The sequence below is a fragment of the Gossypium arboreum genome, chromosome 8, assembly GCF_025698485.1.
Source record: "Gossypium arboreum isolate Shixiya-1 chromosome 8, ASM2569848v2, whole genome shotgun sequence".
In the NCBI taxonomy this organism is placed as follows: Eukaryota; Viridiplantae; Streptophyta; class Magnoliopsida; order Malvales; family Malvaceae; genus Gossypium; species Gossypium arboreum.
This window is the reverse complement of record NC_069077.1, coordinates 36,399,619-36,413,744: the sequence shown is the minus strand read 5'-3', so window position 1 is coordinate 36,413,744 and position 14,126 is coordinate 36,399,619.

The window sequence follows — 14,126 nt, the reverse complement described above, 5'->3', positions numbered from 1 at the left end:
AAATTCATACTTTTTCATACCTGATTTCATATGTGTACATACCACACATAATCTTATTCATGTAACAACTGATATATCTCATTTGTAAACATGCAAAACCTTTACAATACTTCACACACATGCATTCAATAGTTTTCCGAGAGGATACCAACATACCAATAACTATTGTAAATTTAATATTTATGAGTTAGGCTAAAGACTCACTTGAAACTACCCTTTATTAAAACTTGGAGTTCCAAACTTTGATTGTAACACCCTATACCTGTAACCCATGCTGGGTCGGAGTATGAGGCATTACCTAACTTTATCTCATGCATACAAACTGTCTCAAGTCACCGAGACTTGGTCCAAATTAAAACTTTTTCAATTTCTACTTTAAACTTCTTATTATGGGCCTACGAGCCCCAAATCGACCGTTAAAAACTATTCGGAACCATTCTGGTCCTTAAACCAACATTAAGAAATTTGTCTTAAAATAGGGCACACGTCTGTGTGGAAGGGTAACATGCCCGTGTGGAATTAAATTCTAATTCACACCAATAGGGGTTTTCACACGGCCAAACACACGCCCATGTCAATGTCCCATATCCCTCACACGGCCACAACAGACCCGTGTCTTAACCCATGTGCAAAAATCTGGGTATTCTGTTTTTGACGTTAGCATTCCTAAATTGTCACAAGGCCAAGGCACACGCCCGTGTACTAGGCCGTGTCCTCCACATGACTAAGACATATGGCTGTGTCTCTGCCTGTATGTTTATTATCATGCATACTGACTTGAAATTTTTACGTGCAGGGGTCACACGGCCGGACCATACGCCCATAGGGCTGACCGTGTGTCATACACGGCCTAGACACACGCTCGTGTGTCTACCCATGTGGGCAATATAAGGCTATTTACCAAACCTCATTGCCACCCTTGCATACCTATTTCCACGCAAATACCAGCCAATACCAAAACAAGCATAATTTCCAAAATCAAATCAGCCACAATTGACATTCATTCAACCATGTAGATGCAACTTTTATAAACTCAAAATAAATATTAGCCATCATTCATGGCTTAATACTAATTGTGGGATCTATCCCAAGCCAACACATTTGGCCAAATCTCCAAGACTCAAAATAATAAGTTCTAATCCTATACATTCCATATTCAAAAATATAAATCCAACTATACTGAATGTTTTGGCTGATAGTGTAATCGATATCTTTGACTTCCGGTGATCCTTGAGCTAGTTAGGCGGGACTGAAAGAAATGGAAAGAAAAGGGAGTAAGCATAAAGCTTAGTAAATTGCATATAAATAAATATACAACAATAAGTCTATAATTTACGAACAACTTATGATACTGAAGTGGGCATAAGCATGACTTACCCTTTACTTCATACAAATCACATAGCATATACAATGAATTCATATCTTATACATATGTATCATTTAGGTACCTGTAATACTCACAATACGGTTATACTTTTCTCATTAACTTAAATTTATAACTCTCGCCGTTGAACCATTCGGAACACTACTGGATATTCCATAGGCCTCAATCATGGGTAAAGTGCCGATTCCATGTCCTAGACATGGTCTTACACTGGCTATCATTTTCGAGGCTGATGCCATGTCCCAGATATGGTCTTACACTAGCTTTCACATAACCGTGTTGATGCCATGTCCCAAACATGGTCTTACACTGAAACATCTCGTAGCCGATGCATGTCCCAGACATGTCTTATACTGGCTTACGTCCCAAGGTTGATGCATGTCCCAGACATGTCTTACAGTAGCACTCGTCTCAATGCTGATGCCATGTCCCAGATATGGTCTTACACTGGCTCTCATAATGTGGTCGATGCATGTCCCAGACATGTTTTACACTCGCTCACACAAATGACCCAAGTGATACGGCATGAATATCCGATTTACTTCCTAAGGTCCCAACGGGAATTCTACTATCTCAATGATCATTACACATTCTCAATCTCGAAATCAAGCAATTCATGCCATATCTATTCAATGACAATTTAAATACGGATAGTAGCAATGTAGTTATATTATTTATATACAACTTACCTCGGATTTCAAAATGTAGCGACTATACGGTTTAGTCGATTTGCTTGGCTTTCCCCCGGTCTTGGTTCAGATTTGACAATTCTTGATCCATATTAGCAAAATACACTCATTTAGTCACTAATTACAATTAGGAAATTGAAAATTCACATTTTTGGTAAAATGACCATTTTCTCCCTAGACTTTGGCAAAATGACCATTTTACCCCTATGCCCGAAAATCGATTTTTATCGAATTTCTTCGCCTCTTAAGCTTAGATAAACTCTTTTTACTTTATAGTAACCTAAAATTCCCACTATTTCACACACTTATCACTTATTTTGTAACTAATGCAAAATAGTCCCTTTAGGCGTTTTCATGCTAACACCTTCCACAAAAGTTGTTTATAAGACAACCAAGACTCATTTTCTTCCATAAAAACTCAGCAAAAACACAAATTATTTCATGGAAAAATCCTAAACTCTTGATCATTTTGCAAGATAGCACCCCCATTTGAAAACTCATGCTTCAAGGGTCTCAAAAGTACAAAAATATTTAGAAAAGCCATTAGGATCACTTACTTGTGAGTGCTTCAAGTTGCTGCAAATTTTTGAAGCTTAAAACCCCAACAATGGCTGATATTTTCAGTTAAGAAGAAAATGGGAAATAGGGTGATATCATTTCCTTTTTTCGTTTTTTACTTTAGTCAAAATTGGTCACCTAATCCCACCAAAAATTGAAATTTTTGACCACACATGTCTCCTATGGCCGGGCACCCTATTTCTAGGGGTCTAATTGCCCTTTAAAGGCCCCCAATTTAGGTTCTCTAGCTATTTAACACCTTTAGCTATCAATTTAGGACTTTTACACCTTATACAATTTAGTTTTTTTTCACAATCGGGCTCACAAACGTCAAAATTAACTCACCAAATTTTTCATGTACTAATACAAACATGCTATGACTCCAAAATAATAATAAAATAATTTCTCCAACTTCAGATATGTGGTCCCGAGACCACTATTCTAATTTGGCCCTAAATCGGGCTGTTACATTGATTGCCCTTCTCGAACCAGCAACAACAATAAAAGGTTGAAACATTCACCAATTAACCTAAAAATCGTAGATTTCAATTTAACGAAGAAGAAAAGAATATTTAGGTTTAAGAAGAAGAACTAGAGTATGGAACAGAAAGAAGAGAAAACATCTGAATGTTCCCTTCTTACCATATATATATACACTCAATTCCTCTTAGTGGATTTTGACAAGTGTCTAATATATACATAAATTGTCCTTTAATTGCCTTACCAGAACCGAGAGAAATATAAAAGAAAATTTGATGAAGGTGTTGTTTGACTAGTCAATTCATTCAGTTGACTCTCAACCAATCACGTTACAAAACCCACATTGCACAGCATTCGAGTAAATCAGGTGTACCATACCTTTGGCAGTAACTTTCATAAGGCGTGCTCTTAAAAATAGTTTATTTTCTCAAATTTTCTCCTACGCTCGATACGCGCGTAATTCTCAGTAAAAATTCTAAGGTGTACTTTTTGGTTGGCAAACTCTTTCTTCAATTGAGAAACATCCTGAGGTGAAAACCTTAGATTCTACATGGGCGGATACATATGCGCCAAGATTTAACTTGTCAATATTCTGAATAATGGCAAACTATACTACAATAGTGCACCAAAACATGTAACTTCACATCTATTCACCTTTTTCTTAGATCTGTCGATGTTGAGGCGTGAAACTTAGCCAGGAGAGCCTTTCAAATACCGGACAACAACAGAGCTGTGTCCCAATGCTCCTACCTTGGCTCAAACATAAAAAAGGATAAGACATGAATCGAGTATACCAAATTAGGTCTGGTTACTGCCAAATAAATCAAACAACCCATTAATCATCTGTACGACTTAGGATCAAACAAAATCGTCCTTGTAACTTGCGCTAATTTATGATTTTTCTCTACTGGTGATACTGCGAGCTTTGCTCCCAAAAGGCCTACCTCCGAAATAATATCAAGTGCATATTTCTTTTGACAAAGAAATAACCCCAGAGATCTACGAGCTACCTCTATCCCCAAAAATATTTCAAAACACCTAAGATCATTCATATGGAAGCAAGAATTGAGATACCCCTTAAAGGTTTTCAAAGCAATAGAATCGTTCCCAAAAATAAGCAAATCATCAACATAAATTAGCACATTAATATGTACAAATCCTTTAGTGTATGTAAAGAGAGAATAATCAAAATATGATTGAAGAAATCCATACCCTTTCACTGCAGTAACAAGCTTTGCAAACCAACACTAAGGAGCTTATTTCAACCTATACAAAGACTTGTGCAAATGACAAACCATTCCAAACTTACCAGAAGCAAAACTTGAAGGAAGCTTCATGTAAACATCTTCATCAAGATCACCATGTAGGAAGGCATTATAGACATCCATCTGATATAAATCCAAATTTTTTGAAGCTACAATAGCTAAGAAAGCTTGAATAGTCACTATTTTTGCCACAAGTGCGAAAGTTTCATTATAGTCAATACCTTCTACCTGGTGATAACCAAAAACAATAATAAAAGCTTTAAGTCTCTCAATACTACCATCGAAGTTATATTTAATCTTGTACACCTATTTACTACCCAGTGCTTTGTTTCCAGGAGGAAGTGTTTCCATAGACCAAGTGCCATTATCCTCCAGAGCACAAATCTCCTTTTGCATAGCATCACGCCATTCTACATCCTTCACAACCTTTTTAAAAGATTGTGGTTCCCTACAGTAATAGCTATAAGAAAATTTCAATGTTTCATAGTAAATTTGTTACAATTAACATAATGTGCTATAAGAAATGAAGTACCTGAAGAAGGCTCTGAAGCAGGTGAGGTGAGAGCTAGACTTTTCTTTATGATGGTATGAGTGGCAAAATCCCAAAACCTCACAGATGCCCTCATCCCAATTTTAGTGCATCATTACCCCAAGTCCCCTATACCACCATGTCATTAGAGGAAGAAGAAGATGCCACAAGTTTTAGAGAACTCAAAGGTGGTGACCTCATAGGTTGCGAAGTAGGATGCAGAGGAACTGTCGTCGGATGAAATGTAACACCTAAAACCCAGTCTAGAAGTTTAGACCAAATATCGGAGGTTACATTGATCACCGCAGTGATCGTAGGTAAAATTTTAGTTTAACCAACTAGAAAACAAATAGTATTTAAGTTACGTAAAACTCTCCGTTGTAACATCCCGATATTACAAAAATTTTAGTCCAAAGGCTGCTTATGTACGTAAAACCCAAAATTCAAAATAAAACTTACAATTTAAACCGTTTATTTATAAAAATGGAATTTATGAAAATACTTTTAAAGTTGATTCCAAAACGTGGTTATCTGGGACCTTGATGAATCGAGTTTAGCAACAAAGACACTGAGATATACGAAAAAGGAGGCGATGGGGTGAGCTATACAAGCTCAATGTGAGATCGAAACGACAGGAAAATGAAAATTAAGTGCTACAATAGAAAAAAATATTACATTGGCAATCCGATATCCAAATAATCATCACAACCAATAAAGAACCGTCAGTATTGAACACATCAATCTATGTACCATTAATCTTGAAATCAGATAGATAGACAAATAAAATACGGAACAAATGCATCAACATGAAACCCACCCATCCAGCCAAACACCTCTTTGTCCCCCATTCACACCACAAATGAGCTATAAGAAACTCAACCAGTCCTACACACCACTTAGGACCTCGAAAGACTTATCCAACCCTATACACCATGCATGTGCAACAAAGCGACGTAAATAACAGTATGCAACTGAGCTATTAGAAGTATCTTACTGTGTGGTAAACTGCTATATAGATGTATTGTAGTTGAAACTACCAAATCAGATCAAACTTCCTTCTCTTCATATCTCAACAAAAATGCACACCAAACACTGACAATCACACGGACACAGAAGCTCTTAATTAGTCAATTAATTATAGAATTAATGTACAAAATTTCTAGACAGTCACACACCAGCTAAACAGTATCAAAAGTACGCATGTTCAATAGACCAAATCCAGAATCATATATTACAATACTAAAAAATTAGGCAACATCACATTAACGAGTCATTTAACTAATGCAACGATTGCTTATAACAGATATGTCCAAGCCAAAACAAAGTTTGCTTATAACAGATATGTCCAAGCCAAAACAAAGTCCCAACCACCCATACTAAGGCCAAGCCGTGGGTTAGAACACATAGGATCACAAACAAGTTAAAAACAGACACAATACAAAAAATGGCGACATAAGGCCACACGGCCGTGTGCAACAGTGTGGAAGTGCCCAGGCCGTGTGGGGGTCTACACACCCATGTGGAGGCCACACACGCTCGTGTGGAGGGGACATACGCCCATGTGAGCAGCTCGTGTAACTCACTATCCAAAAGTGCTAAAAATTAAGAACAAAGGAGACATGGCCGTGTGGAGATCTCAGACGCCCGTGTGGGACACATGTTCGTGTGGACAGGCTGTGTGGCACCAAAATTTGTCCAAAAGACCTAATTCCCAATTTCACATGGCCGTGTGAGCCACCCATATAGGGCACACGCTTGTGTGTCTACCCTTGTGGTTACAAAACAACACTGAAACAGGCTACAAAACGTGCATTTGATGTTGTAACGATCCCCAATCCCTCGTTAACTCAAGAATAAGTAAAAAACACACAGAATTCCAAACTATTCTACAACAACACTTCAGTTGATAAATATCAGAAAACTACAAATCATGTAAAAATTCATAGAACCAAATCAGAATTTTTTCAATAACAAAAAGGAAAAGTTTTTGAACCCACACTTTAATTTGCGATTAAAATACCCAAAATAATCAAAACCTCAAAACCACCGATTATGGAACCCTTGTCAACGAATTTGCAAAACAAAATAAAAGATATGGAGAAAAACCAAAGGAACAAAGTTCCAATTGGCAGAGAAAAAGAAAAGAAAAGAGAAAGTGGGAGTAGAAGAAAAGAAAAAAAAATGGGAAGAGGAAGAAGAAAATGTGAAAAAAAATTTGACTTCTTTCAAAATAAAAATAAAAATAAAAATAATAAATATTTAAACTTTTAAAACAAAACAAAACAAAATAAAAAATAGTCTCTCAAAATGCACTTGATGACTTGAAGCCGAAACCCCAGACTAAACTAACACACAACCAACCACCAGACCAGCAGACCCATTTTGACATTAAAACACAACAGCAAACCCAACTGTCCGATCTAGCCACCAACCCTACCTATAAATCTCGAAAATTCTAACCCTAGAAACTGGATTGTTACAACTCACCCCTCCTTAAAGAAATTTCGTCCCTGAAATTTCCCACTAATAGAACAATTGTCTAACACAAACTCTACCACTACGCTCCCGCTGCGCCCTCTAAACCCGAAGTGCTACTGTACCAAACATTTAAATCTCACATCCATAACCCAAACATATAACCTCTAAACTAGATCAACGTACTTACATACACTGACACTCGAACCTAAAACCTCAAACACACAACCAGAGCACTTAGCCACTGAAGTAGATACATATTTGTTCATCACGCACAAATGCTATCCAATGAATAAGAAATCAATGTCATTCCAACAAATAACACACAAAATCACTACAACCTACAATCATACCTACCTCAAGGTCGTCCCAGACACTCCCTAATTCGATGCTCCATGGACCCATATCTAAGACATGCTCTTAAATTCTTCCAACAATCACCCGAATGACGCTTCTTACAGTGCCCACAAACCGATACGCTCACCTCATTACTAATACCATCTACATAACCTTTACTAATAGCCAACTGCATTCTTATACACTTTGCAGACTGAGGCTCCAACCTCAAATGACTACGATTCCTTCTCTTCCCATAATCCACACACTTACCTTGAACTAACTCTCAATTCCTCTCTAAACTAGCCTCGAAGACTTTCTCTAACACCTCTTTCACCACCTGAGTCAACGCCTCGATACCAACCTTCGGGTTATCACTACCCGAAGCTGGCGGATTCGTATTGGCTTTCGACCCCTGAATAAGTTACGTCCCGGAGTAGCCAATGACTCTTCGAGGGTCTCACCAGATTGACCCTCACGATCATGCTTACCATCAGAATCCATATCAGTCTTGTGACGAACTTAGAGTATCTACATTTTCAGAAAACGAACACAAATTAAATAAGAAAATCTACATTTCTAATCTTACAGTTTCTAATTTTCACCCTGGACCAGCGTCAGAGTCTTAGACATTTTATCTCCTCAAAATGTGTGAAACACATATCATTTCAAAATGCTGGGGTATGGTTTATCAATTTTTTTTAAAACGAACACGCGCACACGCAGATACGTAAAAACACAGGTCGAGTTTTTGTAAACCTGGCTCTGATATTACTAAATGTAAAGCCCCAAAACCTAGCCTAGAAGTTTAGACCAGATCTCGAAGGTTACATTGATCACCGAAGTGATTGTAGGTAAAATTTTAGTTTAACCAACTAGAAAACAAACGATATTTAAGTTACGTAAAACTCCTCGTTGTAACATCCTAATATTACAAAAATTTTAGTCCAAATGATGCTTACATGCGTAAAACCTAAAATTCATACCTCAATATTCAAAATAAAACTTACAATTCAAACCGTTTATTTATAAATGCATAATTTGTGAAAATACTTTTAAAGTTGATTCTAAAACGTCGTTGTCCGAGACCTCCAACGTGCCGAGTCCAGCAACAGCATATAGAAATACCTAAAAAAGGGAAACTGATGGGGGTGAGCTACACGAGCTCAGTGTGAGATTGAAACAACAGAAAAACAAAAATTAAGTGTTACAATAAAAAAATATCACAATGGCAATCTGATATCCAAATAACCATCACAACCAACACAGAACCATCAGTACTAAACACATTAATCTATATATAATTTTGCAATCAAATAGACAGAAAAAATGCGGAACAAATGTATCAACATGAAACCCACCCATCCAGCCAAACACCTATTCATCCCCTATTCACACCATAAATGAGCTATAAGAAACTCAACCAGCCCTGCACACCACATAAGACCTCGAAAGGCCTATCCAACCTTACACATCATGCATGTGGAACAAAGCCGTGTAAATAACAGTATGCAACTGAGCTACCAAAAGTATCATATTGTGCGATAAATTGCTATGCAGACGTATTGCAATTGAAATTGCCAAATTAGATCAGACTTTCTTTTTTTATATCCCAAACCTGAAATCATAATGCAGATGCAAAAATGCACACCAAACACTGACAATCACACCGACACAAAAGCTTTTAATCAGTCAATCGATTACAGAATTGATGGACACAGTTTCCAGACAGTCACAGACCAGCTAAACAGTATCAGAACGCATGTTCAATCGACCAAATCCAAAATCATACATCACAATACTTAAAAATTAGGCAACATCACATTAACAAGTCATTTAACTAATGCAACAATTGCTTATAACAAATATGTTCGAGCCAAAATAGAGTCCCAACCACCCTTACTAAGGGCTAGCCGTGGGTTGGAACACACAGGATCAAAAACAACTAAAAAACAAACACAGTATAAAAATTGGGGACCCCGAAGTGTCCAGGCCGTGTGGGGGTCTACACGCCTATGTGGAGGCCACACACGCCCGTATGGAGGGGAGACAAGCCCGCATGAGTAGCCTGTGCAACTCACTTTCCAAAAGTGCTAAAAATTAAGAACAGAGGAGACACGACTATGTGGAGATCTCTCACGTCTATGTGGGACACATACTCGTGTGGCTAGGCCATGTGGCACCAAAATTCGTCCAAAAACCCTAATTTCCAATTTCACACGACTGTGTGAGCCACCCATATAAGGCTCACACCAGTGTGGCCATCCGTGTGGTCATGAAACCACATCGAAACAGGATGCAAAATGTGCCTTTGATCTCAAAACGATCCCCAAGCCCTCGTGAACTTAAGAATAAGTAGAAAAACAAATAGAATTCCAAACGATTCCGTAACAACGACACTTCAGTTGATAAAATTCAAAAACCCATAAACCATGTCGAAATTCATAGAACCAAATCAGAATTTTGTCAATAAAAAAAGGGAAAAGTTTTCAAACCCATACCTTAATTCGCGATTAAAACACCCAAAATAATCGACACCTCAAAACCACCGATTCTAGAACCCCTGCCAACGAATTTGCAAAACAAAGCAAAAGAAATAGAGAAAAATCAAAGGAACAGAGTTCCAATTGACAGGGAAAAAAAACAAGAATGTGCTAAAGAGAAAGTGGGAGTAGAAGAAAAGAAAAAACGTGTGGAAGAGGAAGAAGAGAACATGAAAAAGAATTTGACTTCTTTCAAAATAAAAATAAAACTAAAAATAATAAGTATTTAAACTTTTAAAACAAAACAAAACAAAATCAAAAACAGTCCCTCAAAACACACTTGAGGACTCAAAGCCGGAACCCCAGACTAAACTAACATATAGCCAACCACTAGACTAGCAGACCCATTCTGACATTAAAACACAAGAACAAACCTAATTGTCTGATCTAGCCACTGACCCTACCTATAAATCTCGAAACTTACCCTACCTATAAATCTCGAAACTTCTAACCCTAGAAACCGGGGTGTTACATGCAAAACCTCTAATTCACCAAAATATGTATAAACAATTATGTCTGCACACCCATATAGTAGAGCAACATTGTCAGGCTCAATGGTTGCAACATTCCTATCCAAATATGAAAAAAAATCCTCAAAAAATTTTACATCGCGGAACACAAAGAACTTCTTAGAATCTAGATCATATAAATACCAACCCTTTTTTCCAAAAGAATAGCTAACAGAAACACACTTTTGACTTCGACTAGCAAAATTATCACCCTTAGAACGTTGAGTATGAGCAAAACATAAGAAATCAAACACATGAAAATCATCAAATAAAGGAGGATTACCAAACAACATTTCTAGGGTGTTTTATTGTGAAGAAGAGGTGAAAGAGTTTGATTAATGTTATGAGAAGCAACCGACACACACTCCCTTCAAAAAGATATAGACAGATTTCCTTGGAAACACAAAGCATGAGCTACATTTAAAATATGCTGATATTTCCTCTCCACTCTCCCATTTTTTTTGAGGAGTACCAACATAAGATATGACACCTTATACTTGATCCAGTTGTTGGATCTGATTATAAAATGTCACATTCCATTACCAAATCAACTTACTTTTATATCTTACTTTATCAAAATGAAAACGTAGTGGTAAAATTATTTTATAAAAAATTCGACAATATTTCTACATTTTTGACGTAAAACCCTTTTCAAAATTTAGATTTCACAATATATCCACATTCAAATCACCTCCTAAATCAATTTCCATCACTTTTATTTCTTAAAACATATCAATAAACTAGATTTCTATGCTTTACTATTTCACCAAAACATTATTTATAAAGTACTAGCAAAGAAAACATAACAAAAATATTTAAATTTAGTTTACGGTTCAATATTATATATATACAAGCCTAGGTACATGCCATTTATACCAGCTACAAAGTAAACTTTTCACCAACACTATTTGAGCTAATCTTCTTCTTTTTGAATGTTGTTGGAATGACCTATCGAATCTAATTACCTACGCATGGAAAAAGAGATAACCATAGGCTGAGCAATTTTTATGCTCAATGGTGCTAATATCATAAAAATCATTACATAATTAATTGATAGAAATAAATTAAAACATGATTATAAATACTATTAAAAACATCACAATAAAATAAAATTCTAATATTGATAAACTTTAATATTATGATTTTGACAAATAAAATAAAAAAATAAGCTTTTTTTTTTAAAATAATAGGACTGAACTTTATTGAAAAAAACTGGACCCAAACACTTGAGCCCAAGAATAAAGTTTAATAGATAACAGAAGCCCAACAGTGAGACCCACTAGGTAAAAGAAAACACAAAATAAATTGAAAAAAGGAAACTAAAAGTCCCCCTATCCAGTCAAAATTAATGAAACTGCCACCCACCACTCTTCAAATCTCACATTATTGCTGTCGGTTGCAGTTCTCCGGAGAAGCTACTTTTCATCAAAATCCTCTATCTTCTTCTCTGATAGCATGAAAGACCTTAGAGATTCTCAGTTAGGTTCACGATCCCGTTGCCTTCCCAGCCCCAACGAAGTGACAGTGTATGAAAGCACACTTTGTTTCAGGTAAAACTACTCTTCTCTCTTTAAACTCTCTATGGAAATAATGTGAGCAATTTGATTTACCCCTTTAGGAATATGCTTAAACTAGATTTTGTTAAATCAACCCTTAATTTGGTGTATTTATCTAATATAAGCTTATATTTCTAACTTGTCTTTAACATCAGCCTGACATTTCTATATAATTCTTAACGCATCTCCCTCAATTTCTACTTCACCCACACCGATGGTTATCCCTAACCTAATTGCTTTATGTACCTCATGGGTATCAAAGTCAATTATTGAGTCAAGAAATAGTTTGTATGCGCTTCTAACTGAAAACTTGCTCGAAGATTAACCTTTCCACACTAGTAGATCATCGTATTCCACTATGGCCATAGTGATCTGCAAAATTCTATCTGCATCTTCAATGAAAAAGGCATCCCGGATCCCATCTTCTTTCCAAGATCTACGCAAGCTATCAATTAATTCTGTGACTTTAGTTATTCCATTAACAGGAACAAAACCATTGATTTTGTAATTAATAGATCCAGGGATCTAAGCATCATCCACAACATTGATTTTGTCACCCTTGTCCACTCTCCAACAAAGGTCTATCTCTAGAAGTCCCTTAGCGGCTCAAATACCCTACTAGATATACCACGGTAATTCCACAACCTAGCATTCAAAAAATACTCTTTGGATAGTATTTTGCTTTTAGAACCCGTGCTAATAACAAATTTGGATGATGTATAAGATGCTAACCTTGCTTCTCTAATGACGCTAAGTTGAATTTAGCTAGGCTGCAAAAACCTAAACCTCCCACCTCTTTCAACTCGCACAACCTACTCTACTCACATCAATGGATACCTCTCCGGCCATGCCCTTTTTCTACCAAAACCTAGATATAATATCCTCTATTTCAGCACAAAGCGATTTAGGTAACAAAAAACACATCATAGAGTACGTAGGAATAGCTTAGAGGCTTGCTTTAATGAAAACTTCCTTACCTTTTTGAGATAAAAATCTCATTTTCCAACTATCAATTCTCTGTTTGAACTGGTCTTTTAAAATTTGAAATGCCAATTTCTTACTTCTCCCCACCATGTTAGAGAGCCCTTTAGAATCGTTCCAAAAACCGATACCTTTCCCCTTCAACCACATTTGAGTTGAAGAAAACTGTTGACTTCTCGTAATTTATGCACTGGCCAGAGCAATCTTCATACTCCTTCAAAATATTCTTTAAAGCACGAACCCTCTTTCATTTGCCTCGCTAAATAACATGCAATTGTTCGAAAAAAGTAAATGCATAATCAGTGGCCCTCCTCTACTTACCTTGATACCTTTAAGCAACCCCCCATTCAATGCCTCATTCATCAGAACCGATAAGCCTTCACTACAAATAAAAAAAGAAATAAACTCAATGGATCCCCTTGGCGAATCCCCTTACTTGGTTTGAAAACTTCCCCTACCTTGCTATTAACAATTATCAAAATATGAAACAGATGAAATACACCTCATGATTAAACCAATCCAAGACATTGAAAAATCCATATGCTCCATCATTACACGAAAGAAGTTCCACTTAATCCGATAATACGCCTTACTCATGTTTACCTTTAATGCTATAGACTCCTTTTTGCCCAAACATTTCTATCTAAAGGAGAGTAGTAGGCCACCAGTATATTATCAGAAATCAATCTCCCTGACAAAAATGCACTTTGGGCACTATAAATACATTCTTCCAGCACCCATTGAAAACGATTCGCTATCGTCTTAACAAACAATTTAAAACCTCTATTTAAAACCTCCAAATAGAAATAAAACCTCCAAAT